Source organism: Mus musculus, chromosome 6 (assembly GCF_000001635.26).
Source record: "Mus musculus strain C57BL/6J chromosome 6, GRCm38.p6 C57BL/6J".
Lineage (NCBI taxonomy): Eukaryota > Metazoa > Chordata > Mammalia > Rodentia > Muridae > Mus > Mus musculus.
Genome location: NC_000072.6, coordinates 134,775,769 through 134,801,466, shown reverse-complemented (window position 1 = coordinate 134,801,466; position 25,698 = coordinate 134,775,769). Strand labels below are relative to the sequence as shown.

Genomic DNA, 25,698 nt, shown 5'->3' with positions numbered 1-25,698 from the left:
CCTCTTTTTTTCCTTTTGGAAAAAAACCCACCTCTGATATATTTATGCGATTGGCCTTGCAACCTGATATTTTTCACCTGTCTGAGGACAGACTCTGCTGTTTATTCATCAATCAACTGAAGCTGAACTGAAAACATCGCTGTTGAGGTTGTTAAAAGAATTTCGATGTAATGGTGATGCCCACTGAGCCTTTGTAGTGCTGTTTAGTCTCAGAAGCAACATCATCGTTAATAAAAATGAGAGGCTAATGGTAAACCTTTCTTTCCCTCACTGGACAAGTTTTAATGGGATAACTGTTTCTTTAGAGATTTGTAGTTAGTTAACATCACTGTGTTTTGTTGTAAATGTTTTAGTATGAAGCAGAATTAGATTATACCAGAAAAAAAAATCTTAATTATAAGAATTTTCAAATTGGAATTGACCAGTCATCATTTAGTGAATGCAAGGCAGAGAGATGAAGCAGGGGCCAACTTTCTAGGTAATTTCTTTGTAGAGGATGTAGGAAGTGGAACACTGGCCTTCCAAAGTATTTATATTCTAATCTTCAGATGCTGGACAAGGTTACAAGGAAAAGAGATTTAAAGTTGCAAAGAGAATTACAGTTTCTAATTGCTGGGGAGATTGGTAAAATGCTTTGCTTTGCAAACACAAAGACCCAAGTTTGAACTCCCAGTAGAGGCCCAAGCCTGAGATGACTCAATGAAAAAAGCTCTTGATGCACAAGTTAGACAACCTGAATCCAATCTCTGGCACCTACGGTAGGAGGAGAGACCCCACGTCCAGAAGTTAACCTTTGATCTCAACTCAGTAATCATGCCATTGGCACACGAGCACCCACTTGCACATATGTGCACACAAACATAGCACACCAAACTAAACCAAGAATGCTGGTTATATGCATCTGCAGTTGCTGTCGAGGTCCTGACAGACAGAGCCCCAGAGCTTCTTGGGCAGTTAGCCTGGGGTAAAGTTCAGAGACAGTGACAGAGCCTCTCTCCTAGAACAGGGTGGGGAACAGTTGAGGAAACAAGCACATAAACACACATGCACACAGCCACACAGTCACACACACACACACACACACACACAGAGAGGAGAGAGAGAGCTAATTAGCGGAATAATTTGGATTTTCCAGGTAGAACAAAATAAGAGTCCTTAGCACAGAGGCTCTCAGCCTTCCTAACACTGCAACCCTTTAATACAGCTCCTCATGTTGTGGGGACCCCCAACCATACAATTATTTTCGTTGCTACTTCATAACTGTAATTTTGCTACTGGTATGAATCATAATGTAAATTGTCTGATATGCAGGTTATTTAATATGTGACTGAAGTGAAAGGATCGTTCAACCATCTCCCCTCCTCCCCATGGGTCTCCATTCACAGGTTAAGAACCACTACCTTCACAGAAGTAGGCAAAACAAGAGAGAACCTTGGGAGTAGAGTTATAGGCAGTTCTGGGCTGCGGTGTGAGCGCTATCTGCTCTTTCACCATTGAAAGAGTGGTAAGTACTCTTAACTATGGAGTCATAGCTCCTGCCCCTAGGTTTTATCCTTAATTTGTCATTTAGTTTCAACATCTAAGAACAGTAACAGCTAGCCGGGTGTGGTGGCGCACACCTTTAATCCCAGCACTCGGGAGGCAGAGGCAGGCAGATTTCTGAGTTAGAGGCCAGCCTGGTTTACAAAGTGAGTTCCAGGACAGCCAGGGCTGCACAGAGAAACCCTGTCTCGGAAAAACAAAAAAACAAAAAACAAAAGCAAAAACAGAACAGTAACAGCTAATATTTCATATGAGTTATTTCTTGCATTCCTGCTCTTTTGCTCAGTGTTCTCCATGTCTCCATGTTTGACCCTCCCACATTGCTGATACCATTTATCAATGAGGAATTTGGGGCCTGTGGAAAGTGCTAACGTGCAGGGCTTTCATTACTTATCTTCACTGCCTTCCGTGACGGGTGTCACCAGTCCTCTCAGTTCTCTTTCTGCAGTGTGTCTTGGGTTTGTCCCTTTCTTTCATGGTCACTGCCACTGTGTCAGTCTTATTTCTTTTTGATTTATGCCTGAGTTGTTGCCATGGTCCAACATGGTGTCCCTTGCTTCATAATTCCCTTCCTTAGCTTCTCTAATATGCTCTAGTCAGACTGAGGCAGCCCAATTTCTACTTTTATCCCAAGAGTCTTGACATTCATACTTTTTTTAAAAAATTATTTAAGTTTTATTGCATTATGATAAGAAAGGGACATAATTTCAATTTATCTGCATTTGTTAACATTTAAAAACATATTTTGAGTAAATAGACTTACATCATATTCTTCTTTCCCTTTTGTACCCCAACTTCTCCCAGAAACCCCCTTCAAATTCCTTTCATTTTTATCATATTCTTTAAAATTTATAAAATATTATAACAATAAAAATGAGTATTATAAAAGTTGTTTGATATAAAACAATCAATTGAACAACTTTATGTAGATGCTTGTCTACAGCAATACTGAAAATACATACATTTTTCTCAATATAAATTTTAAGTAACTCCAAATATATTATCGGTATGATATTTTAAAATAATATATCACTATTAGTTTTTTTAATGAACATAAATAGATAAAGTCTTTTTGTTTGTTTGTTTGTTTTGTTTTTAGTAGAGCTTAAAATCTTGGCTCTTGCTGGGCGTGGTGGCACATGCCTTTAATCCCAGCACTCGGGAGGCAGAGGCAGGCGCTTTTCTGAGTTCGAGGCCAGTCTGGTCTACAAAGTGAGTTCCAGGACAGCCAGGGCTACACAGAGAAACCCTGTCTTGAAAAAAACAAAAACCAAAACAAAACAAAATCTTGGCTCTTACTGTGATACAAGCCCAAAATAAGAACAATTTTTGGACATTGAAGTTCGTTGTAATAAGGCTGTACTTGAATGTCCATTCACGCTTTTAAGATGGAGAAAAGATACTCAAATGTCCCTGAAATCATCTTTGCATAGTGTGGAAATGGCACTATTTTCTATAGAAATTAAACAACATATTAAAAGGAAAAGGAGAAAAATGTTAAAATACGATTGAAATCACAGGACAAGGCGTATAATACGGATAGGCAACTACTGTAGTCTATAAGTGTGTAGCTCAAATTCGCTTTGTTTCAGACTTGGGAAGCTAATCTTAGGAATAAGGTCATCTCAGACGAGCAATTCCATTTTTGGAGACAAAGTTTTGTAGAAAGATATGTTACTTGGGGTTGAAGAGATGGCTTAGCTGTTGAGAGCACTGCTGCTCTTGCAGAGGTCGTGGGTTCAATCCCCAGCAACCACAAGAACGCTCACAGACATCTGTAACTCCAGTTCCAGAGGACCCAATGCCTTTCCTGACCTTTGCTCGCACCAGTCTTGCATGTGGTACACATATGTACATGAGGCAAACACTCATAAAAACATTACGTAGTATTTTCCACTTATTTATAAACTTTATTGTGACTATTGTAGTAAATGACTATACTATGATAATTTTAAGAAGAAAAGATGAATTCCATGAGAGGAAGTGCTAATAATCTGTGGTGTCAGATGGCTGCAGTGGTCATCTTTAGTGCCTACACTTACCAACTCCTGACACTGGGAATCTTGACTGTTCATCATTCTATTTGTCACTTATGCCTCAGTGAAGTTGGAGATGGGGTAGACAGCACACCAGGAAAGCTGTGACCACTGAATGACGTGGCCCTTTCCCATGTCTTTGAGACAGAGTCCTGATATGTACTCAGGCTGGCCTCAGCCTCATTTCAAGCCACTTGCCTCAGCCTACTAAGGGCTGAGTGTATGGGTAAAGTCCACCAGACCAGGTAAAAAAGAGTCTTATTTTCTTCTTCTTCTTTTTTTTTTTTTTTGGTTTTCTGAGATAGGGTTTCTCTGTATAGCCCTGGCTGTCCTGGAACTCACTCTGTAGACCAGGCTGGCCTCGAACTCAGAAATCCGTCTGCCTCTGCCTCCCAAGTGCTGGGATTAAAGGCGTGCTCCACCACGCCCGGCTTACTTTCTTCTTTACAATGCGTACAACTTAACTTTCTGTACTACATATGTATAGTTTTATAATTAAAAATTATATATAATTTTATGATAAAAATATAATTCCTGAAGACTGAAGTGTGGACACTATGCCCCTCCTTAGATTTGGGAACAAAACACCCATGGAAGGAGTTACAGAGACGGAGTTTGGAGCTGAGATGAAAGGATGGACCATGTAGAGACTGCCATATCCAGGGATCCACCCCATAATCAGCATCCAAACGCTGACACCATTGCATACACTAGCAAGATTTTATTGAAAGGACGCAGATGTAGCTGTCTCTTGTGAGACTATGCTGGGGCCCAGCAAACACAGAAGTGGATGCTCACAGTCAGCTAATGGATGGATCATAGGGCTCCCAATGGAGGAGCTAGAGAAAGTAGCCAAGGAGCTAAAGGGATCTGCAACCCTATAGGTGGAACAACATTATGAACTAACCAGTACCCCGGAGCTCTTGACTCTAGCTGCATATATATCAAAAGATGGCCTAGTCGGCCATCACTGGAAAGAGAGGCCCATTGGACTTGCAAACTTTATATGCCCCAGTACAGGGGAACACCAGGGCCAAAAAGGGGGAGTGGGTGGGCAGGGGAGTGGGGGTGGGTGGATATGGGGGACTTTTGGTATAGCATTGGAAATGTAAATGAGTTAAATACCTAATAAAAAATGGAAAAAAAAATATAATTCCTACTATTTCCCGTTACTTACAGCATGTAAATTCTTTGGCTGGGTCCTAACGTAATCTAGCTCTAAATTGTTTCCCAGACTTTATACTATTGCAGTCAAATGCTGTTTCGACACACATTACTTCTGTTTCTCCTGTTGTACTTGTTTCTTCTTCCTGGAATGAGCTTCCTCATTCTCTGTACCCCAGTTCAGTCTGTGGGTCGTCATCTAGGTCGGTTCCATATGAGGGTTTCCTAAGGCGGAAGGAGTGGCGTGAGGTGGTTACCATGTCACCGTACAGGTACTCGGCGCTTTACTTGGCACAGGATTTAAACCTCACAGTGACTCAGAGGACTTGGTGTCAATACCTTGTACATGTCCACCATGTGCCCCTGGACTCTGTAGCTGGCGAGTTCCAGCCCCTCTGCAGCTTATATTTGAGTCACAAGCTCCACAGAAGTGTATGCTAAGAGAAGCGATATTGCTTTAGTGTTATTTGGAACTCATATTCTGTATTTTCTAAACAAATTGGTCTCATGGGGACACTTGAATTTAGTTTCAACTTCTTATTACCACTTATGTGTCCTTGCAAAGCTCCTTGATTTTTTTCCCAGTCTCTGTTTTGTTCAATGTAAAAAAAATCATAAACATAAGCTGTGTATGGGGACACATATCTCTAACGCCAGCATTTGGGGGAAGCTGAGGTAGGGTAACTACAAGTTTGAGGCCAGCCTAGGGTACATGAGTCTGAGAATAACCTGGGCTACAAAGCCAGAATCCCTTTTATAAAGGTTGTTATGAGGATTAAAAATCCAGTATAAGCCAGATGTAGTATTACACACATTCCAGTAGTTGGGAAGTGAGAACATCAAAACAGGAAAAGGTATTTTCAGCACTTCACCATGTATGTGTGTATGTATGTATGTATGTATGTATGTGTGTGTATAATATATGCATATACATATGTAATTTATATATATGTACATATATTATTTTACTTGCCAGAAATGCCCTTGGCCAGAACTTCAAACTTGGATTCTACATAATATTAAAAATATGCTAAGCCGGGCGTGGTGGTGCACGCCTTTAATCCCAGCACTCGGGAGGCAGAGGCAGGCGGATTTCTGAGTTTGAGGCCAGCCTGGTCTACAAAGTGAGTTCCAGGACAGCCAGGGCTATACAGAGAAACCCTGTCTCGAAAAACCAAAAAAAAAAAAAAAAAAAAAAAAAAAAAAAAAAAAGAGCTTTAGAGGCCAGTCATGGTTGTCATGCCTATAATTCCAGCAATCTGGAGACTAAGATAGCAGAATTAATGAAACTAAGATAGCAGAATTAATGAAATTCCAGGCCAGCCTGGGCTACAGAGTAGGATTCTGCACAAAACACGAAACACGAAACAAACAAACACGGAGCATGTCTGGTTAGGTTTGAGGCAGGTAAAGGTGTGAGCTGCTAAGTGTGACGACCTGAGTTTGACCAATAGGCCCCACATGTGGACACTAAGTTGTTTGGCAAGTTGTTCTCTGACCTTTACAAGTGTACCATGGTCCACCCCTAGTATGTAAATAAATAAATGAATAAATAAATAAATAAATAAACAAATGTGAAAACAAACAAGCACACAAAACACCCACAGGATACTATCAGGAGCAAGCTGAACCTGAGATAGGCTGCCAGACCACTATGACCTTGGAGGGTTTAAATGTTCTACACTTATGCTTTACTGGAATTTATCCTCTTTTTCTCAAGCCTTTTGAAAGGACGGCATCTCATCCTTTCCACTCTTTCTGTTTCTAGCGCATTGAAATCCTGACCCAGTAAGACCGTTTTCTGTGAAACACCGGCTGCCGGTTCCTTGATAAACCAAAGACAGCCATCTTCATGAAGGGGACAGTTGCACTTGGCTTTGTTGCTTGTGACAGTCAACCTCTGTAGCATAAGTTAGCCTCTAGCTTTCAATCCTCTTGCCACAGTCTCTTTTAAAGTGTATATGTGTATGCGATGAGTGTATGCACAGACATGCCTCGTGTTGGCTGTGGAGACCAGGAGTACTTCCTTTCCTTGTGTATCCCAGGATGGAACTTAGGTCCTCAGGCCTTTTACCCAGAGAGCCACCACGCTGGTCCAGCCAGTGTCCCGAGTGCCAGAATTGTCTTGCTACCTGTGTACCATCACACCTGGCTAGACCAGAACATTTAAAAAAACAAACAAACAAACAAACTTTTTTTTTTTTTCCTGAGCTAGGGGACTCCTTATATAGCTCTTTTTCACCTACTCCTCTCCCAACTTCCAAAAGCAGGCGTCTTGGTGGTTGTCAGCTGGTGACGCTGCAGTACCGCGTCCTGCCACGAGAGGACAGGGAGCCGCCTCCACTCAAATCCGCAGAAGGTCAAAGGCACCTCTCCTCTAAGCTGGGTCGGCATCGGCAAGCTCAGCTTGCAGCTTCTGCGGTTCTCACCTCCAAAAGGGCTCCCTTTTTCACTCTGAAAGATGACCTGCAAGTCCCCGGAGGCATATTCCATAATGGTTACCTTAAATGATTAATGATTGCCAGCCTTAACGGGTGCACCTTTGTTGCAGGGTTTAAAGGTGGGAGAGGACTAACAGAAACGTTACCTTTCTAACCCACTCGGAAAGCACGCCAAGCCACCTAGGCGGTGCCCACATCGATTCACCTCAACATACTGCTTGAAGGCCGGAATCCTTACTTCAGTACCCTGCAGATGGCGTGTGTTGAGGGGTACAGGAATCTGGTTCTTGGGCCAGTCCACTCGAAGTGTGCTTTTCTGTCATTGATCTCATCTTTGTTATGTGATATCCACGTGAGTCCTTTTTAGTAGAAGCTTCAAGCTCAGATGCTCAAAGAACACTGGAATAAAGCTTCGATTGTCCTATTCAGTTGCTGAGAGTGGTTGTCGCCACCTCAGGTCTCTCATTTTCCTAAGTAGGTAGTGTCTCAAAACAAAGCTACTTTGAAAAGAAGGGAGAAAAAAGCAAAAGCAAAAGCAAACCAAAACAAACAAAAAACCCAAACCCATGAAAGACTTGGAGTTAAAGTAGGCTCAAGTAGGTCTTGCATCTCTTGAAAGCAAGTGAACTCTGGTTTGACTTAAAGATGATGCTGTACTACCGATGTCGAGAATACTTACTTAATGTGTAAGGGCGTTTTGATTTCATGTTTGTGTGTGCGCCCCATGTGTGCTCGGTGCCCATGGAGGTCAGCGGAGGGCATCAGATCCCCTGGAACTGGAGTTACAGATGGTTCTGGGCTGCCATGTGGGTGCTGGGAATCGAGCCGTCAGTGCTCCTAACAACCCTAAAATACCTTTAACGTCTTATTACATTTTATTTGTGTGTGTGTATTACATTTTATTTATTTATTTGTGTGTGTGTGTGTGTGTAGCGGGGTGGGGAACAGCATGTGGACTGAGGACAACTTTCAAAGGCGGTTCTCTCCACCGCATGGACCCTTTACTTGTTGAGCCATCTCGAGGGCACGCAGAAAAGATTCTTTTAGAAAAAATAATTCTTGGCTGCGTTTGCCCGCACTCGTGTAGTAGGGTCTTTCAAGGACGAAGACATAGGTGAAGATATGTTTGATATCACCGGTGCAGTTTTCCTTCAAGTACCTGTAACTTCCCTCTCAAGAGAAAAGCCCCGGATTTGGGATTCCGGGACCTTCTTACAAAATGATTGACTGCAGCACTCTCAGATCGCCTTGCTTTCCTTCCCCTAGAGTGGGGGCATTGGAGCAGCCGCCTCCGTCGGAGGAGAGACCCCAGCGCGGGCAGGAGGCGGGCGGGCCACAGACCCAGGCTCCCGGGCCGCGAACCCGGAGCGCCGAGGCGCCGCTCGGTCGGCCCGGTACGCGACCCGAGCCCGCCTCCCGGAGGCTCCGGAGGCTCCGGCTCGCGGGGACGAGCGCCGAGGGGCGGGCGATGCGCGGCCTGGGCCGGAGACCCCGCCCCCCCACCCCGCCCCCCGCCCCGCCCTCGCCCGTCTCCTCCTTTCCCCCCCGGGCTCCGCTGAGTTCATTCACTGGGATTGGTTTCAAGTGACGCCATCTCTTTATTTTTAAACCGATGACCTCATCCGCGCTTGAAGTTTCCTGACCAGCGACTCTTTCTCTCTCCCCAACCCCCACACTACCCCCCCTGGTCCCCTCCTGCGGGCATCACCGTTTGGGGGGGCTCTCATCCCGTTTCCAACCATTTACCCTCCCCCTCTCGCTTTTCCCGCGCGGACCCCCAACTTTACCTCAACTTCTTCATCCCTGTCGACATTTTTTTTTCCCTCTTTCGGGGGGCGGTGGAAGAGAAAGTGAAGAAAAGTTGCAAACGCCCGGGCTCTCGCTAAGCTCTCCGCCCACCCTTCAGAGGAGAAGCCCCGGCGGCGAGGAGGACGCGCGAGCGACGGCTGGGCGACGCGGTGACAACGCTCGCTCCCCTCCGCGAGCCTGGAGCCGGCGGCCCCTCAAGTAAGTGTTCGCGGCGGGCCGCGGGCCGGCTGGGAGGCGCGTCCGCTCCTCGTGCCGGCCGCCGCGCGCTCTCCCCGGCCGGGGGCCGGCGGGCCACGGCGGCCCGGAGCGGCGACGGCGGCGGCGGGGGGTGTGTAGGCCGCGCTGGGGGTCGGCCCGAGCCGCGGGGGCGCCCCGGCCTCGCCGCGCCGAGCGGGCGAGCGGGCGAGCGGGCGAACGAGCCCCGGGCCGCGGGTCGCCGGCACCTGGGCGGGCGAAGCTGCTCACTTCCAGACTGTTACACAACACGCCTGCCAAGTGGGGCCCTGACTGTTTCCATAATCCCAAATTCACCTTGTGTGTGTGCAGGCAGCCAGCGAGGCCACCTGGGGAGCGACCGTGTCGCTTCCTTAAACAAGGAAAAAAAAAAAAAAACCCACCCCCAAAACTCAACTTTCATTCCGGGGCTCCCGTCACGGTGTTGGAGGAAAACGGTCCGCCGGTGACTCCTTTATTTACAGTAGCTGTAAAATGTGAGACATGAAAACGGGGAAACAACGGACGGTGTGTGTGTGTGTGTGTGTGTGTGTACGGTGTAGTTTCACGTGGAAAAAAAAAAACCCTAAGGAGGACATACATGCAAACTCTTTAAGAGCGACGGGTTGTTTCCTACAGAAAGCTGATAATACACTTGGGGAAAGTACAAGGAGATCTTAAAATGAATGGCTTGTGCAAAATTGGAAAGAACTTTTCTTAAACGCCTGTTGCAAAGATCCTTGGTGTTTTGAAGTCCTGTGTGTCTCAGATTGTTTGGAGAACGCACACCTCTAATCAGCCCATGATTAGAGAGGAAAAACCTGTTGCATAATCTCATTTGCTGTGGGGTTGGCTGTGCCGTCCCCTGAACCAAGGGGAAGTGAGTTAGGATGAGGGTTTTTAAACCTCTGAGGTTTTTATTTACACAGTGCGCTGGGTGCCACTTTGCTTTTAAAGATTGTAAGTAAATACTCTGCTCTTACAAGCGAATCAAACCTATCGAACCTGCTGGGAAAATGACCAGGTATGTGTTCTCTCCTGCTCACGTTATCTCTCTCTCTCTGAAATAGATTCTCAGGGGGAATAAGCCTCTTTGGCCACTCTGTGGAGCTTGATAGTACATACAGTTAACAACTACTTCCTCAAAAAGCCTACACTTTTTCATCTCCCTTAAAGAAAAGACCTTTAAAGGTAAATTTCAGAAGAAGGGGAAAAAAGCTTAACAATTGAGACAATTCAAATATTAGCGAGCACACTGTGGGAGGCTGTAATTCAGATTTATAGAATTCTCTATTGGGTGAAGACCAGTCGCTTGGAGAAGTAAATTGAAAACTGAAGTGTCTGTGGCTTTGTGTATTCTAGTCAAAATGTGACCAGGCACTGCAAAAGGGTTTTGTCTTTATGTAAAAAATAAAACTGTGGAACTTATTGTGTTTAAAGACATTGTGGAATGTTGATATTTTCATAACATTTACCATCTTATGGACAAATTCAGAACTTCAGCTTGAATTATTAGTTTTAAGGTGTAAGATTTTGTGTTTATCAGAGTTCCAAATGGGGAGAAAATTCGAAGTAAGTTTATTTTGCATTTTAGTAAGTGGTGAATAAGCTGATGTTTAGAAAGTATAAACTGTTGATAATGATAGTTACAATTTTTTGTTTTATTTTACTCTCTGGTATCTTAGCAACTCAAGTGAAATACTTATCCTAGAATTGTGCTGATTTTCCTTCAGTGTTTCAGATGGTGAGTTTCAGTAGACAGGGCCAGGAACAGAAGTACACAGTTACCACTCCCTCCCCACCCCTCACTCTGTTCAGTTTGGAAGTTCTTGTCTCATAGTTCAGCTTGGTGAATGTAGTTGAGTACCTATAAATTTAAAATGTTAATACGAAATTGGGGGTTCCTGGTCTATTTGAACAGAGGTTTAATTATAGGAATTGAGAAAGGGGTCAAAGAGGAAGATCCTGGTAACTCAGTTCCCCTCTCTCCTGCTTTCTTACACATTGAAGATTTATTTGTAGAGTGGAAAAGAGGAGGCAGAGGTCAGCTGGTTTAAGAGTCTGGCTGGGGTTAGGTGAGGACCTAGGTGTAAACTATGTTCCCTCCCACATAGAGAAAGAGTAGGTCTGAGAAGTTTGAAGGAAGCTTGGCTCGAGTTAGAGAAGAACAGGAACAATGTTGGAGTGTTAAAATAGCTTTTTTTTTTTTCTTCTCTAACTGCCTGAATTAGGAAATTGAATTTCATAGAATTTTCATTATCTGGACTTAATATATTAAACAAACAAGTTTATATACATGTTCATTGTTAAGCCTTTTCTATTTTCACCCAACCATAAAGTCCTGTAAAATATAACTTGATATCATTTACCAGTGTAATTTATCCTAGAGTCTTATGTGTTCCTGGTATTTCTAACAAAGACATTTTTCTGTTGTATCTTATTGGACTAATAACTTCATTGGGCACTAATGTTTTTTAAGTGCATTGAGTTCTCAAACAGAAGATACAATAACTTGAAGAAGTAGATTAATATAGGGAAATCTCATGGCTTAAAACTCCCCAAGAAGATAACCAGGCATAACAGAAAACAAGTTTTTCAACATATTTCAACAGATTATACATGTTAAAAAGACTTGATAGGAAACAAAATATACTTGATGCTTGATTATCTTTAAAGTAGTAATTATCAGATTTTAAAATTGAGACTGATGTTCACCATCATAAAGAAAAAACAATCTTACTAATGTTGGTTTAAGCAAAATCATAAAATGAATCTTACCTAAAGCTACATATATTTCAAAGCCAGATGTCATTTTCCCAATTTACTTGTATTGTGGATAATCTCTCATTTTCATACACTTCTTTTATTTAGATAGATAAAGGGTTGGCTTTGTGAGGGAAGGGTCCTGAAGGCTGGCTGGAGGTAAAGAATCAGGGTTAAGCTTTAAGAAGAGGCCACTCTTTTACACTGACTAAGCTAGGAGGCGAGGAATTTAATCAGATACATGACCGGAGAAAAACAAGAGTGCTTCAAAAGAAGAATCTACGGCAAGATGACGCGCGTGTGTGTGTGTGTGTGTGTGTGTGTGTGTGTGTGTGTACACATGCCAGTATGTGTATGCCAGGGGTATGACCAGTATAGGAGGAAATAGGATACACCTTGGGATAAAAGGAAAGAGGTATAAGTGGAAAAATACCCCTTGATACTTCAACAAGAAGAGAATAATTAATTGTCATCGTCTTCCTGATTGATATTGGTTAATGATGTAGGTCTCTTGTCATCAGAAAGTCAGATCTCTGTTTTCTGTTTCTTTGTATTAAAAAACACAATCTAGCGGTGAGGAGATGGATTTTTGTGATTATATAACTATATGTAAGCATAAAACTTAATTCCCAGAGCTAAGTTTAAAGTAGAAGGACTCATGTTACAGTTTCATGGCCCATTTGATTGGGGGTGGGGGGTGGGGATAACTCATAAGATGTTCAAGTTATTAACTAAATTTCCAAATTGACTCACATGGAAATCAAGAAAAACATTAATTAAAGACACACTATTTCTTTTGTTTTATTTATTCATTTATTGTATTTTTATTTTTTTGGTTTTTCGAGACAGGGTTTTTCTGTGTAGCCCTGGCTGTCCTGGAACTCACTCTGTAGACCAGGCTGTCCTCCAACTCAGAAATCTACCTGCCTCTGCCCTCCAAGTGCTAGGATTAAAGGCGTGCGCCACCACTGCTAGTCTTATTCATTTGTTTTTGAAACAGAACCTCACTGTATCTGTGGCTAGCCTGGAACTCACTATTAGTTCTGGCTGGCGTCAGACACACAGAGATCTGTCTGCCTCTGTCTCCAGAGTGCTGGCTTTAAAGGAGTGCACACCACCATGCCCCAAGATAAGGTGTGGTATTTACATGGATACTAAGTTTTGGACCCAGGTCTATACTCGTAAGGGTGAAAGGTTGTTAAGAATTTTAAGGTGTGTGTGTATGTGTTGGTGCATGCAAAGATAAACAGTTCTTAGACAGTAGTAAGGACCAGAGTCACTGTGTAAGGAAAAAAGAAATTGGAATAGGGAGGCTATGCATACTGTGCATTGATAAAGGGAAACTGGGGCGGTTGAAGAGTAACTGTTTATCCTTTTGCTCATTCAGCAAATTTATGGCTGACTGCTGTCAACTGAAAATAAAGTTTTTGCCCTCATGAACTAAATTTACAGTCTGAGAAGACAGAACAACAACACAGTAAGGACACCAAATAAGTACCACAAACAAGTAAATAGTGGAAAAGTCCTGTCAGATGACTGGAATAAAACCAGGATGTAGGAAGTTATAGAGAGCTACTTCAGTTCCAGTTATTCGTCTATTATTATTCTAACTCACTGAGGTAGGGTCATATGCATCCCAAGCTATGATGACATTGAACTTCTGACCCCCCACCTAAGAGCTGGGATTGCGAGCCTGCACTACTACCCTCTGGGTGGTACTGCATAGTGATCCCAGGGCTTCAACATGTTAGGCAGGTATCCACCAAGTGAGGTACATGTTCATCCCATCCCAGTTATTCTGAATAACTTATTTTGATTATGATATTCTAATGTTTTTGTTTTTTTTTTTTTTGAGAGAGAGAGGGTCTCAACTAGCTTAGGGTGATCTAACACTCAGAATGTAGCTGAGGCTGGTTTTGAACTTGTGAACCTGCTGCCTGTAAAGTACTGGATTACAGGTGTTGCCCCATCCTTTTTTTTACTCTTTTTTTTTTTTTTTTTTTAAAGATAGTGTCACAATACTGTAACTTAAACACTCTACAACTAACCTGATTTGTGTGCTTTGGAAATATCTATTTAGTATCTCTGTATAATAGTGGTAGTTGATTGGCACAGTTTATAGGAAAGGGTTTACCATATATGTTGTGATATAGCAAGATAATTACTTTTAGGGCTGGAAGACTGACTGCTCTTCCTGAGGTGCTGAGGTCAAATCTCAGCAACCACATGGTGGCTCACAACCATCTGTAACAAGACCTGATTCCCTCTTCTGGTGTCTGAAGACGACTACAATGTACTTACATATAATAAATAAAATATCTTTTAAAAAAGATAATTAATTTTAAACATGTTCATTCACCCATTCACATTTACGGGCGATACATACAGTACGTGCTACTTGCTGTCTGTATTCTGTGTCCGTTTTGGTGAGTATTTTCAGTTCTGTATGTTGAGCCCTTAGGTCCTCTTGCATACTACTTGTTAAAGCACTTAGCCAACTGAGCAACCTTCTTGGCCTTGTGTGTATTAGGGTTTTTATACATAGCTCATATCCTAGGATAGGACCTAGCGCTACAGTCTTTGATAAACATTTGCTCAGTCAGTTGAGGTTTTGCCCTGTTGTGGACCTGACCTCAAACCCCCAGGTGGTTGATTCTTTTTTTGTTTTTTTTTTTTTGTTTTTTTGTTTTTGTTTTTTCAAGACAGGGTTTCTCTGTATAGCCCTGGCTGTCCTGGAACTCACTTTGTAGACCAGGCTGGCCTCGAACTCATAAATCCACCTGCCTCTGCCTCTCTGCCTCTCGAGTGCTGGGATTAAAGGCATGTGCCAGGTGGTTGATTCTTGTCACCTCTTTGTTCTCACAGTTGGTTCACAGTGCTTTCCCTCACTGAGCAGCAAAGCATCCTTTTCTAGTTGCTTCTCAGAATACTCAAGTGCATGTGTCACATGATGACCTATTTTATAGTGTATTTGGGTTTCTGTTGCTTGGTTTTGTGATTTGGTTGGTGGAGGGGCACGTTCAGGAACATAGTTCTTGACTTTGCAAGTTGTCTGTGGTATAGGAAACATAGAGATGGTATTGTTTCCTTTCCTTCTTAGCTTTAGTGAAATATGTTGATTCACTTGAAAAAACAGCTAGTAAGTAAGAGTGGTGCATTGATAATACCAACCAACTAAAAGCAAAGACTTTTTTGAGACATTCAAGAAAATTGACCATTGTTATATTAAACTCCGGTCTATTAAAGTGAATCTAGAAGTATGAAATGATGCATGTCTGATGTTTGTTTGAAAACTTCTGGATAGGCACAGGTACAAGCATGAGATAAATAAAACAATTTAAGTTTGCTGAAGCTTGGTAATGGGTATTTTGGGATTTATTCTTTTCTGTATATTTGCATGTACATGGAAATATACATAATATATCTCCACAGCAACCAATCATTGCTGTGGAGAAAGAAACATAATAAAATTAGATGTTTTGGCATTTGAACTATTGGTTAATGAGAGATTTCTACTTTGTACCTTTCTGTAAAGGTTTTAGTAACAAAATTTAAGATAGGGAAAATTTTATGGAAAGGTAAGACGTTCTTAAAACTCAACTTTGATCTCTTAATGTAAGTAATACCTTATAGTTTATTGCATGTTTTGACATATTCTGCGTTTTTTGTTAGGAATGTTCTATTTTGTAGATGAGATAACTAAGACCTCAGAGACAGACACTGAGTAATTTAGTTGAATCACAAAGTAAGTTTTGCTAGAACACGAGTCAAAATGTTCGAATTTATATTTAATATGTGTGTATAAATACAAAGACTACTTTTTAAAGACAGGGCTTCTGCTGTGTAGCTCAGGGTGGCCTTGTGCAGCGACCCCTGTTTCTGGTTCCTTGTGTACCTATGTGTGTCACCATGCTCAACTCAGTGATCTGTTGCTTTAGTTTTTGAGGTGGGGAGTATAGTGACGCAGCTCAGTGGTTTTCAGACGTATCAGTCTCGAGGTGCCTTTATACTTCTAGAAATATAGTACTCCAAGTATCTTGGTAGGGACCGTGTCATTATTAACATGTCAGAAATTAGAATGTTTAAAATATTTATTTACTTAATTAATATTAAAAGTTAACGTTAAAATGATACGAAAAACTAAATGTTTCCAAATTTAGTGAAAAATGCATTACTTTGCATTTTTCTATTCTTTTTAACGTATTGAGTAGCAGGACAGAATGGGATGGCTCATTTGCATAACTGTAACTTCTAAATTCAGCATCTGACCTGCTGTTATAGGTAAAGTATATAAAGTAATTAGGCTGCACTCAAATACACAGTTGAAAAAGATGGACTATTTAATGTAATGGTCTTTTCATATAAATATGGATATTTACCTAATCTCAGCACTATTGGAGCCTTAAAGAGTAGTTGCAGCATTGAATCTGAGACTACATGATTTTTTGTCTTCTATATATAATATTAACTATCTATTGATCCACCTTATGATTCTTATGAATCTTGTGATTCTTATGGCTCTTTGACCCCTGTCTAATTTTGTAATATGCACGATCATTTGGAAAATGATGATTTACTGAGTTTTACTGACCTTTCACTCAAAATTCACATTTGTTTATACATTTGATATATATTTGATAATAAGTAAGTGCTACTCCTTATTATGACTGTTAGTCTTATCCAAAAGTCTTTAAGACTCTGAAAGGAGTCAAGATCTTGGTAATTAATTTATTTCCCCAAATTCTGAATTTTAATATTGGCTATCCATATTGTCAATTTTGAAGAGAGAGGCTTCACATCATTCATTTTGGATAAAATGAATAACTCCCGTTATCTGCAAGTTATTTTTTAAAACCAGAATGGAGTTCTTTGAGAACCACACATAACTCAAACAATTGCCTAAGTGTTCTCCCTGAACTCAGGCATTGTGCTCAGGTGTGAGGGAAAGTGCTCTGTGTTCTTCTCATTTCAGTGCACACAATATTAGGTGCACCGTGCTCACTTCACATGTTTATACTCATTTTTAAAAATCCATACTCAAAACCACTGATCTTTCTTCTTTTTAATGACAAGAGGGTAGAGAGGGTCACATACTTTAGTGTTACTTTGTCTGTTCTGTTGATTTTTTTTCCCCTGAGAATTCTGAAGGGTGACTGAAAGCAGACATTAGAAAGAAGAAATTATGAGATAAGATTAGATATCCGTATCTTAATATTCGTCTGAACTGCTGGGTTGTGGTCAGAGAATGGATCTCAGGATTGCAGGATAGGTGCTAGAGGAAGGCTGCAAGTTGTGCTTGGATACTGGATTGGGACACAGTACAGGGATGGGTGTATCAAGAGTAAGAGATAAACATCAGCATAGGTTAAAGGTTAAAATGAATGACTAGTCTTTTGCTTTCTGACCAGTACTCAAATTCTGTTTTATCCCCTGTGTTCAGTTACAGTGGGGGAATCACCAGTGTCACAGTATGAAGGGTCTGGAGAATTAGGCTACAGTCATCAGTGTGTGCAAATAGGAACCAGGCAAACTTTGGGGATCCAAATTCAAGAATGAAAACTTTTAAAGATTTATTTATTATTGTATGTAAGTACACTGTAGCTGTCTTCAGACACACCAGAAGAGGGTATCAGATCCCATTACAGATGGTTGTGAGCCACCATGTGGTTGCTGGGAATTGAACTCAGGACCTCTAGAAGAGCAGTCAGTGCTCTTAACTGCTGAGCCATCTCTCCAACCCAAGAATGAAATTTTAATGCTTTGTTTATTTATTTATTATTTTTATTTATTTATTTATTTTTTGAGACAGGGTTTCTCTGTATAGCCCTGGCTGTCCTGGAACTCACTTTATAGACCAGGCTGGCCTCGAACTCAGAAATCCGCCTGCCTCTGCCTCCCGAGTAATGCTTTATTTTTTTTGATAAGTTAATAAAACTAAAGAAGACAGGAATTTAGTCCAAATAGAGAACATTTATCAATTTGTTATCTGTGTGGTGCTATTCCTAAAAAGGATTTGACATGGCAGAAGGAAAGACCAAAGTCAATACTCAAGGCCACACAGGATTCTAAGAATCATTTATCCTAGGTTTTTTTTTCCATTGACAACATTGACTTAATAAAGCCATATGGTCAAGCTATCACCACTGCTAAGTAATTAAATTGATCTCCTGTACAGGAGCAGTATATCCCCCCCCCCCGCTCGAGCGTGTATGTTTGTGTGTGTTTTCAGTTGCATGTGGTATAAGCAGAAAATATGTATGTATATAAGTGAGATTAAGCAAGAAAATCCCAGCATGCCGTACAGGGAATTTATAATTCAAGCATGCCTTCAGCTGTACTAGCGAGCCTTAAACCGTAAGCCATTTATAATTTACTCAAGCAGCTCAGGGTTCAGTCAGGTTCTCAGCATCACTTAAGCTGCTTAGCAGTGTCATCAGGCTTTCTAGTTCTCTCCAGTCGTCGGCTCTGTCATCTTTTCCTACTTCCTTAGTATCCTGACCCTTCTTGTTGCCTGGTCACAAAATGGCTGCTTTAGTTTAGCCTCACATCCTTTTTCAAGGCAGGAAGGAGGAAGAAAATAGAGCAAGTGGTCCTTCCTGTTACACCTGCCTGATTAGACTCCTAAGGCTAGTGGTTGGCACGTGCCTATAGTCCTAACACTTGGTGGGCAGAAGTTAGGATGGCAAGTTCAAAGACAGTGTGGTTTATATAGTGAGTTCTAAGCTAGCCTATGCTCTGTTGAGGCCCTTTCTCACAAAGCCAAAAACCAAACCGTACTAAAACTCAACAATGCTTCCTAGAAGTTTTTGTCTGAGTTCCTCACAAGTCTCATTTGCTTGGATTATTATACATGATTGCCCCCCACTCATCAGAGAGATGTTGGCAATGAATGTTGAATAATAGAAGGGTGTGGCTTAGTGTGTATGTACCACCTGGCTGAGGCATACAGCTTTTCAGCTTCAAACTGGGATTCTGTTAGCATTTGGGAGGGGAGGGAAGGTCTGTTGAGTAGCTGTGTGTTTGCTGCAGAGAGGAAGAAAGGAGAGCAGTGGTCACTGGTTAAACAACCGTCTGTCTGCTGGACATTGTCTCTATCATCCCTCCTAAAGCCCTGCATCCATTCTTCTTTACTGTAGATTAGGTTATGCAGCCTTCTATTCCAAGTAGTTGTAGGGCTAATTTAGAGGCACTTGAGCATTGATTTTTCTCAACTTTAAGAGAATTACACTTGATAATCTCTGAGGTAACTTTTATTTTTATTATTGTGTGTATGCACGTGCTTGGGTCAGCATCTGTGTGTGTTAGTGTCTGTGTGTATTCGTGCATGTGTGTGTGTTAGAGTTAGTGTGAAGTGGAAACTGAAGGGTTCTTTGGAAAGTTGGTTAGAATGGTGTTTTGCTGGGGCAAACATGTGAAGGAATGGTTAGCTGAAGCGGACACATGTGAAAGGACACGTGATGAAGGATTCTTCCCTGATGACATGCAAGTATTGGTCCACCTTACACTGTGTAGTTAAGCTGCCTTTATAGGGACTCCATAGAGAGAAACGCACGGAAAAACCTCTGGTGGTGTGCTGCAGTGTCTTGCCGCTTCCACGGACTTGGGCTGATTGGCAGAGTGATGCCAGCTGAGACAGACTCATGCTGAGGTACATGATGTTTGGAGGGGGTATAAATAGGACCTGATGGCCAGTGAAGGAGGCTGAGCTAGGCTTGTATATGGAGTTGGCTGTGGCTTGTTGGTTTCACTGAGAGGCCCAGCTGAGAACTTCTCCTGGCATTCCTGTTGACCCTGGTCCCTCCTGCTGATTTGTGCGGAGGCTGAGGCCTCACTGTCTCTGCTAGGTAGTGATAACCTCTGTTGATTTGTGTTTGCCTCCCCACTTCCAAACCGCACTGCTGGTGTATTCGTGCTGCTACCGCCTCCTCCTGTGAACTGAACTGCCGATTTCCAGACAGAACAGAAGGGAGTTGCATTACTAAACAGGTCCACTTCCCCTGTATCTTTTCTTTTCTACTACCTCTGGTGGGTGGTGGGCTAGCAGGGAGATTAAAGCTTTTAAGAGTCATCATTAAAAATAGGCATTGAAAAAAATTAAAGTTACATCAGTGTGTGTGTTGGAGTCAGTATGTGTGTTAGTGTCAATGTGTATATTAGTCATTGTGTGTGTGTTAGAGTTGGTATGTGTGCTAGTGTCAGTGTGTGTGTGTATGTCAGTGTATGTTTGCCATTGCTTGTATATGGTTCTCTGTGGACTTGGTTCTCTCCTTCCAACTTTACATGAGTTCTGGGGTCAAACGTGGGTCAATCTACTTAAGAAACCTTCTCCTTCTAATACAACTCTTTCAAGAGTATGTGACTATCTCAGGCTTGTGTGGTAAGCACCTTTACCAGAGAAGGTTGAGCTATCTTGCCAGCCCTGAGATAATTCTTTTCTCTTTTGTTCTTCTGACCACTTAAAGCATTTTATCATCAGAAGAGTAGACAGGATTTGAGAGGGTATGGTACTGTGTGGTTATTTGATTGCTGGATAGCATCACCAACAAAGGATGGTAGAGAAGTTTATAGTTCTTAACTTTAAAGGTGATTTGGCTTTTGATAGTCATTCTAAATTTTTATTGAAAATAAAAAAGTAATTACATTTAAAAATTAATTTTTTTGACTTTGCATGCTATGTAAGTGCTGTAACTAAGCTATAACTCGGCTTCCATTTCTTTATTTTAGGAAAGGTATGTGTGTATAGTCTATAAATACTTGAGTACAGAATTCTGAGGAAATGTCTTCCTGTCCAACATAAGATGTATTTTAGGAATCATTGTGGGAAACCTGGTCCACTCTGGCCTTTTGTTGGACATTTGTTATTTGGTGCTAGCAGTCATGCTGCATATTTGCTTGGATAAATTAAAAGAACAAGGCCTTCTGTATTAAACAACGGCACTTCAATGAAGCAGGGCATTTGGTACATCAGGAACCATATAGTAGCTTCTGTTTTGTTTTCATAGAATGAACCTGGTTCTTCACGTGGAGTTTTGTCAAAAGCTGTAAGGAATTTGGATAGTATATTGTGAAACACTGTACTGTTTGAGAGTTTTTAAAAATAAGACCCCCAAACTTCTAATCTTATACTAAAAACAATTTTATAGAAGTACATTTTATTTAATACATTTTATTAATACTTGGGTTTTTGTTTTTGTTTTTGTTTTTTGTTTTTGGTGTTGGGATTATTTCTAGGACTTTTCGATGTAATTCCGTGTTCTACCACTAGGCCTCATCTCACCCATGTTCTACCACCCCCACATCTCCTCCTCTTCCTTCTCTTCTTCCTTCTCCTCTTCTTTTTCAATGGAGACAAGGTTTCTCTGTGTAAGCCATGCTAACTTTGATCTACTGAGTTATATAGGGCTGAACTACTTGCCCAGGCTGGCCTTGAATAAGCTATATAGCTCAGGCAGGCTTGAAATTTGGGATTCACTGTCTCAACATCCTGAGTAGCTGTAATTTCAGGCAAGTATGTCTGGTTCCCTGGTACATTTTGTTTGCAGTTTATCAGTACTGGGAAAACTTTAGGCTGTATGCCATTAATTTAGGTATTTAAGAACCAAAAAAAATTTGCAATTTGAGTTGAATTATTTATTTTTTATTGGCTATATTATTTACATTTCAAATATTATCGCCTTTCTCAGTTTCCCCTCCACAAACCTCCTTGTCCCCTCTACTCTACCCCTGCTTCTGTAAGGGAGCTCCTCCACCCACCCACCCGCCCACTCCCACCTCACGGCCCTAGCATTCCCCTACACTGGGCATCGAGCCTCCACAGGACCAGGGGGCTCCCCTCCCATTGATGTCAAATAAGGCCATCCTATGCTACATATGCAGCTGGAGCAATGGGTCCCTCCATGTGTACTCTCTGTTTTTTTTTGAGACAGGGTTTCTTTGTGTAGCCCTGGCTGTCCTGAAACTCACTGTGTAGACCAGGCTGGCTTCAAACTCAGAAATCCACCTGCCTCTGCCTCCTGAGTGCTGGGATTAAAGGCGTGCACCACCATACCCAGCTTCCAATAACATTTTTAATAATAGAAATGCATAGTTTCCATTCTAGACTCAAGATTTAATCTCCAGAAATAGGACTAGATAGGTAGTTTTTTGTTTTTTGTTTTTTTTACCAGTTTTCCAAGTAATTTGTGTGATTAGATGGAAGGAGAGAGTATAAGTTGGATACATAGTAATCAATAAATGAACACATCTGTATTCTTAACCCAGGAAATTTTTCTTCTTAGGCTTTTACAGATTAGCTAAAGTCAATAACCTCAGAATTAAAGGAGAATGAGCAGTTCTCAGGAAGGAGAGAGGACTGAACACTTACTGTACCACATGTAAAGCACCTTTGCTCTTTTACTCAGTGCTATGTGATGTTCAGGTGTTGGTAGCAAATGATGGTGTTTTCTCTGAACCTAATTAAGAGTTGGCGCAGAAGGATTAAACAGTAGAGCTTTTGTGAATATAATTCTTGGGCTCTAACTATGCCACTCACTACATATTAGATGACATGGTAAACTCAGGTAGTTTAGTGTTAAGCCAGAGTTTCATGGTGGATGACCTTATAATCTGCTTTGTACCAAATTTCCCTTATGAAAACTTAATGTGTTTGTTCTGCCTTTCCTGTTAACTTTACACATGGAAAGGAGGCACTACCTGATACCTGTCTTCTTGTTTTGCTTTATGTGGCATACACACTGTGCTAGAGCGACAATGTGAAGGAAGGATTTACTTTGCTTTAGAGCTCCTTGGTTGACCATTGCCATCATGGTTGGAAAGGTGTGCTGAAAGAGTTGCTTGCTTCATGACCGCCACAAACCACAGAGAGACAGGAATAGGCCAGGAGCACATTGTATCTTTCAGGGTCTCTGTATAGACTAGGCTAGCTCTAAACTTGTGGCTGTCCTCCTGTTTTGAGATCTGAGTGCTTGGATTATATATATGCATGAGCCACCATGCTGGAAAATATTTTTTGTTGTCTCCTTTAGATCAGTCTCCTCTCCCAAGTCACTATGTAGCCAAGGATGTCTTGAACGTCTAATGACTCCCCTGCTTTCACCTGACTAATGGCGGGGGGGGGGGGTCCAGTCACTTCTCACTGATTGTATCCATATCCATCAGCCTTAGACCAAGTCTTGAGGGGCAGGTCAAGGGAGACTGCATTTTCAAATCATAGCACATATTGAGTATCTTGTATCTTATAGCATTATTGACATTGATTTTTTTTTTTTGGTTTTTCGAGATGAAATTTTTAATTAGGTCGTTTTTTGTACTACCATTTACCACTGAATGAATTCTATGATACTACAATAAAACGGATTTTGGATAATGATGAAAAATAATAACAGTTTATTGAGAAAATAGAGCTCAGTACTTTAGTTTCAGCATCTTTCTTCCTTTGACCATTCTTAGCATGGCATGAGCTAAGACCAAACAAAGAATGCTCTGTCTCTCTGTCTGTCTCTCTCTCTAGTGTGTGTGTGTGCATTTAACTTACAGAAGAGAATCATGATATCAGCCTTCAATTCCGGACCCTAGTGCATCAGTCTTCTGAGTGCTGGGATTGATAGGTGTATAACATCACCATACCTGGCTTATTTTAACCTTTTATTATGCCCAGTTCACTTTATTTGTAAACAGAAATTTGAACCTGGATATAATGCTCATTTAATTTTATATTAGCTCATATGAATCGGTGACAGATTAGAGTACCCAGATCTTTCAGATGTTATTATAGAATACTTTAATGGTGCAGTCCAGATGGCCATTTTCATGAGCACTGTCAGTGAGAAAACCTGTAAGTTAATGAAGGTGTGTTCTAAGGCCAGGCACGCTGACCAGCCTTGCACCCTCAACAGTCTTCTGATGCTTGCTTTTTATGTCAGACCATTCAGTAACTGTTCTCGTCTAAGCCATCCTTACACATCTAAAACACGCGGGCTGTATCTGAGGTCCCTTGATTCAGTTTTCTCATCTGTCCATTGTAAATAGTTACCAAGTGAAATTTATCCAGTGATGTTTTCAGGTCATTTTTCTGCAGCTTACGGTGGGTTTGACGGCACGTGCCTTCCAGGATGCTCCTTCCTTTTAACTTACTTTGTCACATATTGGTATAGTCTGTGCTCCAGCCAGGAAAATCTGCTTAGCTCTTTCATTGAGTTCATGTATTTATTTAATTTGGAACTTTCTTCTTCATTTCTCTCTGGGTGTTCATGTCCCAATTTTGTACCAATTTTTTCCTGAAAAGTCATCTTGAAATTTAAATTTTTCTAGGAAAGTGTTTTTTATATTTCTTCAAAATGTCATTTCAACTATACTTAATTTTTTTATACTTATATGAGGTTAACCATCTCTTCTGTTTTTCTCACACTGCCTTTTATTAGCTTTAAGATAAGCCAGTGCTGCCGGGTGTGGTGGCGCACGCCTTTAATCCCAGCACTGGGGAGGCAGAGGCAGGCGGATTTCTGAGTTTGAGGCCAGCCTGGTCTACAAAGTGAGTTCCAGGACAGCCAGAGCTATACAGAGAAACCCTGTCTCAGAAAACCACCCCCCCCCCAAAATAAAAGATAAGCCAGTGTTGACAGTGATGTTTTTCAGTCAGAAATTAAAACTTGGACAGTATCTGCTGTGTATGGCATACCTGAACCTGACATCACCTCTGGACTATAAAGGGCAGGATCATCTTCCTGAAGGTGGCAGATGATCTCTTAGAAAGGGAATAACCTGAAGGATAGCAGGCAGAAATAACATCTCATCTCAGACTTGCATTGTTGAATAGACATTTTCTGTATAATCTTTTTTTTTAAACTTTGTGGTTATTTTTTATGGCTTGTAGTTCAGTTTTTTTTTATTGTATTGTTAAGATTGTATTTGAGCTGAGATACAAAGCTTGTCATATTATTTATTTGTCTTTGATGTTCCTTCTGGGTCACGTTGTGACCAGTTGAAACCGATGGCTTACGAGAGGTTGGAGGGTCATCCAGCCGCAGGGCCACAGGTGCCATGGCACCCTTGATGAAACTTGTTTGTGTCCACACATGCTCAGGTTACTTTCTACTTTACCACATGAACCCCTAGGTGGTAAAGTAATCCATATGTTGTTATTTTCTACACATCCAACTGTGGAAGCCTCCAGAATCTGTTTCTTTTGAGGTTTAGGTTGAGGCCTAGCCTTCATATCTAGATTCACAGTATTTAAGACAGTGAGCCAGGTGTGATGTTCTAGACCTTTTTTTTTTTTTTTTTTTTTTGGCTTTTTCGAGACAGGGTTTCTCTGTGTAGCCCTGGCTGTCCTGGAACTCACTTTGTAGACCAGGCTGGCCTCGAACTCAGAAATCCGCCTGCCTCTGCCTCCCGAGTGCTGGGATTAAAGGCGAGCGCCACCACGCCCGGCCCCTCACTTTTTTTTTTTTTAAAGATTTATTTATTTATTATATGTAAGTACACTGTAGCTGTCTTCAGACACTCCAGAAGAGGGAGTCAGACCTTGTTATGGATGGTTGTTAGCCACCATGTGGTTGCTGGGATTTGAACTCCAGACCTTTGGAAGAGCAGTCGGGTGCTCTTACCCACTGAGCCATCTCACCAGCCCTGTTCTAGACCTTTAATTCCACCACTTGGGAGGCAGAGAGAGGCAGGTAGAGCCCAGCCTGTTCTACAGAGTGAGTTCCAGGACAGCCAGGGCTGTTACACAG

The 25,698-nt window shown here is 41.6% G+C and overlaps 1 protein-coding gene and 1 long non-coding RNA gene across 6 annotated transcripts in view; one reads left to right on the top strand and one right to left on the bottom strand.

The window, feature by feature from the left end:
• The window catches only part of 1700055D16Rik (RIKEN cDNA 1700055D16 gene), a 29,061-nt gene extending 19,954 nt beyond the window's left edge, over positions 1-9,107 (bottom strand). Inside the window, exon 1 of one of the 2 annotated variants that reach the window (NR_151454.1) lies at positions 8,971-9,107. This is a non-coding gene — a long non-coding RNA (RIKEN cDNA 1700055D16 gene). Of the gene's footprint in view, positions 1-4,755; positions 5,818-8,970 lie in introns of those variants that run through there. The other variant, NR_151455.1, reaches the window with a different exon arrangement.
• Positions 1-25,698, top strand: part of Dusp16 (dual specificity phosphatase 16) — a 91,596-nt gene that overhangs the window by 5,597 nt on the left and 60,301 nt on the right. For 2 of the 4 annotated variants that reach the window (NM_001048054.2, NM_130447.3), the window contains exon 1: positions 8,839-9,190. The exons of 1 other annotated variant lie outside the window; for it this stretch is intronic. The gene's annotated coding sequence lies outside the window, so the exon portion shown is untranslated. Of the gene's footprint in view, positions 1-8,838; positions 9,191-9,654; positions 10,230-25,698 lie in introns of those variants that run through there. One more of the 4 variants, XM_030255591.1, reaches the window with a different exon arrangement.